The sequence below is a fragment of the Pinus tabuliformis genome, chromosome 1_1 (genome assembly GCF_031772625.1).
Source record: "Pinus tabuliformis cultivar Carrire ecotype Pingquan chromosome 1_1, CPIR1, whole genome shotgun sequence".
NCBI classification, from domain to species: Eukaryota; Viridiplantae; Streptophyta; class Pinopsida; order Pinales; family Pinaceae; genus Pinus; species Pinus tabuliformis.
Window position 1 is genome coordinate 647,522,458 of NC_142297.1, and position 7,167 is coordinate 647,529,624.

The following is a 7,167-nucleotide window of genomic DNA, read 5'->3' on the forward strand; positions in this document are numbered from 1 at the left end:
CTAGTGCACCCCAAGGTGATACACTTGGCCTAATGTATCCCTTGTCAAGCATTTCCTTCAACTGTAACTTCAAATCTACTAGTTCTGGTGTGCTCATCCTGTACGGTTCCTTCGATGCTGGTGCTAACCTTGGTACCAAATCAATTGAGAAGTACACTTTTATGTGAGAAGGCAACTCTGAAATATTTGTTGGAAACACATCCTGAAACTGCCACACGATCAGGTATCTTCTCAATACTTACGCATCCTTAACATCTTTACTTTTATCACTATAAATATGCATTGTAAATAACACACACCCTTTTCTACGACTACGCTTTTCTTGCATAGATGTCACCATTCTAACTGATGTTGCCTTCTTCTTACCCTGCAAGATTCTTTGTTCTCCATTGTCATCCAAACACTTAATGGCCTTGTCATAACAATCCACTTTGGTCCTATGAATATATAAACAATCCATACCCAAAAGCACACTATACGATCCCAACAACAATACATTCAAATGTTTTGAGGTAGGCATACCATTCAACTCCAATGCACAAGATTTTACCCAGTGATACACATTCTTCTTTGTACCTACAGCCAACTGCACTAACTAGGATTCTGCATGCACTTCTTTATTCAAACCACACTTATCCACCAGGTTAGGACTAACACAACTATAATTAGATCCAGGGTCAATCAAAATGGAAACAAATTGATCATAAATCTTACCGTCCATCTCGATAACAGTGGCCTAGTGATCTGCCTGCATGTTATCCAATGTTGCATAAATCCGTGGAATGGAGTGCCCAACATCCCTAAATGTCTGCGCTTCCAGTACACTGTAAATATGACACCTACCACCCTGATTTTGTGGACAATACCTCTTAAGATGCCCCTTACCAAATGTCCAACATTGCAACCGTCCTGTACCATCACCTTTATTCTGCCGCCCTCCATGTTGTGACCCATTAAACTTCTTGTAAGGTGCAACATTTTCTTTCTCACCTATACCCTGAGGCCTTGTTCTTTATGGCTTCCATTTAATTTTAGATTTGTATTTCCCTTTCCATCCTTGCTTAGATTTTGTCTTGCACTTTGACTTCTCATAACAATGCTTAAATTTCCCAATAACTTCTTTGAGTAACCGAGGCTCATCATATTCAATCTGATCTCAAAATGCTAATGGAAACCCACTGACAAATCTGTGAACTTTGGCCTTCTCATCTTTAAGATATGGTATATACATCAACAATTCCATGAACTTGGTTGTATACTCCTCATCTGTCATCGATCCCATCTTTATCTCATAGAAATCATTGGCTTTCCTGTCGTAGTACCTATCCAATAAGTACTTCTTCCTTAAAAGTCTCTTGAATTCATGCCAACTCAACTCTTCTGTTCTGGTGTCTATGATCCACTTCACATCTTCCCACCAGATGTCTTCTTTCCCTTTGAAGCTGAAGATATCTATTCCGACCTTCATATTCTCTGTGTAATCATGCAACTTAAATAATTTCTTCATCCCAAGTAGCCATGCTTATGCATCCTCCAATTTCTTCAAATCTCCATCAAAGGTAGGTGGCTTCACTTTCTTGAACTCATATGGAAAATATCCCTTGTCACTCCTCCTATAAGGATGATAACAATGACGATCATAATGTTGATCAAAACTAGAAATAGAATAGAAACTGTGTCCATCACCTCTTCTATCCAGAGTATCCAAGAGTTTGCCATCTCAAATCTTGTCATCTCTATCCGACCTGTTCCCACCATGAGATGCACTGCCATATGGCCCATTCGTTTTTTCCTCCTGCCCATGGCTGATCCAAAGTGGTCCATGTATCTACAATTCTGACAAACTCTGGAGGATTACTGCATTGATTTTTGCTTGTTTCTCCCATGCCTAAATGATTATGTCATTATCTGCTTTGTAACTCCTTATTTCTTCCTTCAAACTTCTCAATGTTTCTGCTAAGTCAGAATAGTGCCCAACACCATGCTGCTCATCTGATCCATAGGGAGAATCTCGTGAATTTTAGTATACCATCTTGCTAGTCATCTTTGATCTCTTTCTTGCAAGAACACCATGTCAGCTAAGACCAAAACATAACATATTCAACATACCTTAGTATATTTAAGGGGAGGATATCTCATTTACAATAGCAACAAGATTAGCACAATACATGTATAAACATAATCATATCAACATATAACATCAATTTAACCACTATACAATTATCAATGCCTGATCATACCAACCACATACCATGACCTCATGCATAAAACTATAGCCATGCCAATGTATGCATAACAACATATAAGCACTGACATGCATAACCACTGCATGAACGACAAACATTTATGAAGAACACATCTAACAAAAACACCATCAACTGTCACATGGCGACACAAATGCAATCATGACCAACACTATGCATACACAACAAGAACATAGACCATAAGCATGAAGAACACATATGCAACTGATATGTTTGCATGCCCAATACAAATTGCCCATCTAGTCCAAGGGGTGAACCATGCTCTGATACCACTTTTTAACACCCTCCTCCCATATTTACCCAAGTTAACTAGTCCGTTGGGGTAAACATGTGACTAGAGGCTACTAATGATATGATTCAACTCCCCATGTACAGTTAAGGAAGTGGAACCAACAAAACCAAACCAATATGACCTTTCAAACATGCCATAGACCCTTTAGGAGCTAACCAACCCTTCCAAGCAACCAACCCTTGAGGCAACTTGACATTTCATTTATCTGGACCCCCAGCCACTCCCATGGCAAGCCATGCATGCGACTAAGCCCTTCCAATCACTCCCAAAACAAGGGCATGCCAATGGCTGTGGAATTTTTTAGCTAGTTTTGAGAGAGTGACCTGAGATTCTATGCCACTTTTTCAGGGTCAGGTCTCATTCCACTGCCTAGAACTTCATGAAACTTCCAGAAATGATAAATGTCATTGGAACAAAGGCACTAATGCAAACAATTGATCAATGAATTGACTGGACCCCTACTAGCCATTATAGACATTTAGTCAGACATGTCACAAATATTCAATCTACAGTTCATAACATCAGATATGCGCATAGGGGTATCATACTTATTTGAGATTCGTAAAGAAGCATTGTTGCCATATCACAATAACTTCATTATCATATATTAGGTCTTGTATACATTGTACAATCATTTGACGATGAGAGCCATACATCATGTCTGTCATAAAACATAATCATAACCAACATATAACCAACATAAATAACAAGGATTTAACAAACATAAAATCCACATATAAGCCAATACATTTACACACGGAATATGAAAGAGAAAGAGCTCTTATTAATGAATGAAAAATCCAACTAGGGTTGGGATTTCCATGAAACCACCTGACCATAGATTGGCTGAACCAAATATTTCTTTCAGCTAGTCACCCCCATGTCATATTCCAAGCATGAATGTGGGACTCAAAACCAAACCAAACTAGTCTTCCTCAGGCTTTATCGCAATCCCCACCAGATCACTAGCCCTAAACAAGCATGTATGCCACCAGATTTCTCCACCTACACCGTGAGGAATTTTCCTGTCTCCTAGCTTATAGGATTTACCGTATATCTTGCCATACAATGATCGAGGATTCCTAGGCATAATCAAGATTCCACCCTCCAGGCTTTACCGTATATCCGACCATTGACCGGTCAAGGATTCCTAGGCCTAATCAAGACTCCACCCTCCAGGATTTACTGTATATTCCACCATTCATCGGTCAAGGATTCCTAGGCCCACCAAGGCACAAAAAATCTAGATTTACTGCAATCCCAGTCTGGTCTAGGGATCCCTAGGCCATGTGCTATTTGTTTCAGGGACCACCTCACTCAGTTTCGAAACCATCCGACAATCCAGCTTAACCAAATCCCTCGCAAAATCAGGACAGTTAGAACCCATCAAACCATGGCTATCCAGAAATGGCAAGGCAAGGTTGAAGAACACTATCACACCTGGAAAAACCCATGCCAATGATAACAAAAGAACCAAATATACACATGCATGTACCATACATGCCAAATCTAGCAAGGAAATCACACATGCAAATCGATACCTGCAAATAATCCTGATGTAGCTACTAGATACTGCTCTTCCTTGCTTAATCCTTTCTTCCTCTTTGCCTTCTTTGCTTTCCTTGATCCAATGCTGAAGTGCTCCAAGAAAAATCTAAGTGTCCAAGAGTGTGAGAGCGAGAATAGAGAGAACTCCAAAAAATGAACTCACAAAAAAGTAACATCTGATCCTCAAAAGCCTTTTTATTAAGGAGGCCTCTATTTTCTTCAATTTTCCATTATTTTCCTTCAATTTCCTCCTCACACGCAACCTGTGACCTTTCACCTTCATTTTCTCTTGATTTCCATTATTTTTATAAATAAAATGCCAATTAATGCCTCATGCCTTTCCAAAGCCTTTGCTATTGCCTTTGCCAATTTCCTTAGCCATAATAAACCAAATGAACACTCACACTAGGATGTTTTCCCCAATACTCAGCTTGGAATACGTGTCCCATGACCTTAGTTATTATTTTCCCATTATTAACTTTATTTACATGGAATTTTGACCAGGGCTGTTAGAGGTTAAACATGGTTTATGCATCCTATTGTGTAATGCACTCATTTACCAAAATGTAATTTGCATAATAACGCCTTTAAATGACAATTTATGCACAAAAAAGAGAATACATATATAATTATAGTAGAAATACAAAAAAATTAAAAATAAACGCTTATCTTTTGAAGAAAACATTGAATGGATGCAAACCTCAAATGTTCCACTGACCCATAAACCACTCTACTCATAATCTCTAAGTAGCAGGTCACCCCTAAGTTGGGACTTCGAATCCATTGGGAAATAACTTACCCAACTCCAAGTATATACTAGTACCATACATAACTAGGTCAAGTTACGAAACCAAACATCCTCCCACTAACAGTTTCACACCCCCCATCAACCCCACAACCCAAGTAGTGCCACACCTTCTCTGCACTCGATTTCATCGGGTTATGTCACTACCCTTCCAAGGTGTTCAATTTCGTTAGCCATGGATGTTCCAAATCCCTATGATTTTCAAGTGTTCCTACTACCTCATGGGTCTCCAGGTACCCCTCCAACCTAACGCTGCAGAATGTATTCCACTTTTCTCGAATCCTCCTTCGGTTTTACTTGGGGTCCATCATGTCACAAGGTCATCCGTATTTCCCCTCGATGATGTCCAATAACCTCCCACTAGCATGAATAATGTAATATATTCCCAATAACACTAACACCATCACTTTTAAGTGCATTTCACTCTCTTGACACATGACACCCTCTAAGATCACTTTATGGACCTTTGATAAAAATATGTGCACTTTTGAGTTAAGATTATTTTAATAATGTTTTAGCCACCTAGGCTTAATCCTTTAATCAATTACCATTTATCTCCCTTTTCATGTTTGTGAAGTTTTATCCCCACATGATCTCTTGTTTAACATGGTATGTGGTAGTGACGTATTTTTAGGCTGATTGGCGTTCTATTATGAGGTTCTTCGTAACAACACTATAGAGATTCATCATCCTCTAAATGTCTTTTACATGTGTCATTGTTTGTCAATTCCATTTATATTTATCCACGTGGTCCTCAATATGTGTCCCATTCACCAAAAAATGATGACCACTAACCATGGTATTACCTTGTCCACATGGAGGGCCCCACTCTAAATCTTTTCACTGTCACGGGAGGACCTGTGTAGTGGTTTTCAGAAATTTCAAATGGCAACTTTTCATGTTATAGCTATATGAAAAAATGTAGTCCCCTACAAAAACATTAAAAAAACCACATATCACCCTACATACTATGCTTTCTTAGACTTGAGTATTGTACCGCGATTAAAATTCATAACTAGAACAAGCAATGACAATTTTTTGAAACATAAATCCTTACCTCATCTTCAAAGCAACGACAAATATCTCCTCTCCGCACACCAATTCGACTACCATATCTAGCATAAGTCCGAGGATCATTCACATGTTTATTCTTCTCCTCCAATGATAGAAGAAATAACTCTTTCAAAACCAAACGTACGACCATGAGAAGTTTCACAAAAACTCCATGGTTAATAAATTGGAAGAATCCCCACTTTCTACATGCATCTGATATGCTTCCCATGGTCTTTTTCTGACATTCGTGGTAGAGAAAAGAACAATATCTGAAGCTTCAGGGGCCTCTTGTTATCATTCCTGATGTATTTAGATGGATAAATAAATTTATAACAATACATCTATGGATTCCTTAAATTGTCATGCTTACTTTCCTATGGATTTCTTCTATAAAAAATAAAAGGGATAAAATCAAGTTCCTTGAAAACAAAGTAAGGTATATAGTTTGCTGCATTGGTTAATCATCATCGATCATCAAAATTTTAACATCTACATTTGAATATGGTGGGTCCACTATGTAAATAAGTATCTTCCAAATATTCAACTATAGAGAGTTGTTCAACAACAAGTTCATCAACATTTAAGTGAACATATTTCCACACATTAGGCCTTGGAGGTACCACAAGAACAATCTATGGTAGAATAATGATGACCTCCTAAAACACATATCATATTGTCATGAGAACCAAATAAATAAGCACACATTTTATGAAAACTACACTGATTTTGAAATTAACTGCTCTAGAAATTGAAATAATGTTGCATGCATTTTAAACAGTGGAAAACGTTTAACTATACATGGGTTGATCTCAACACATTCCAAATAGCTCAAAATGGATATTATGACTCTCATCGTTCTCTCCTATTACCTTTTTTAGTCAATATAATATTTTATGAGGTTGCAAAATCTTCTTCCCTTATGTTACATATTTGCAACTAGAAACCAAACTCTCACAAAAAATGAAATGACCAACCAAGATCACAAAACCCACATACTCAACATTCATTCCAAATCATAATTTCCAAGCACACAAAGCACAAAAAATAGCCAATACACCATATCACTGCCATGTATCATTCCTCGTTCCAAAGACAAAAGGCCCCTCACCTCCATGGGCTCCAATTATTGTTATGTTTTTTCCTCGACATTCCTCATACGAGTCTCTGATTCTTTGAAACCTAATTGATATTTGAGTATCGGAATC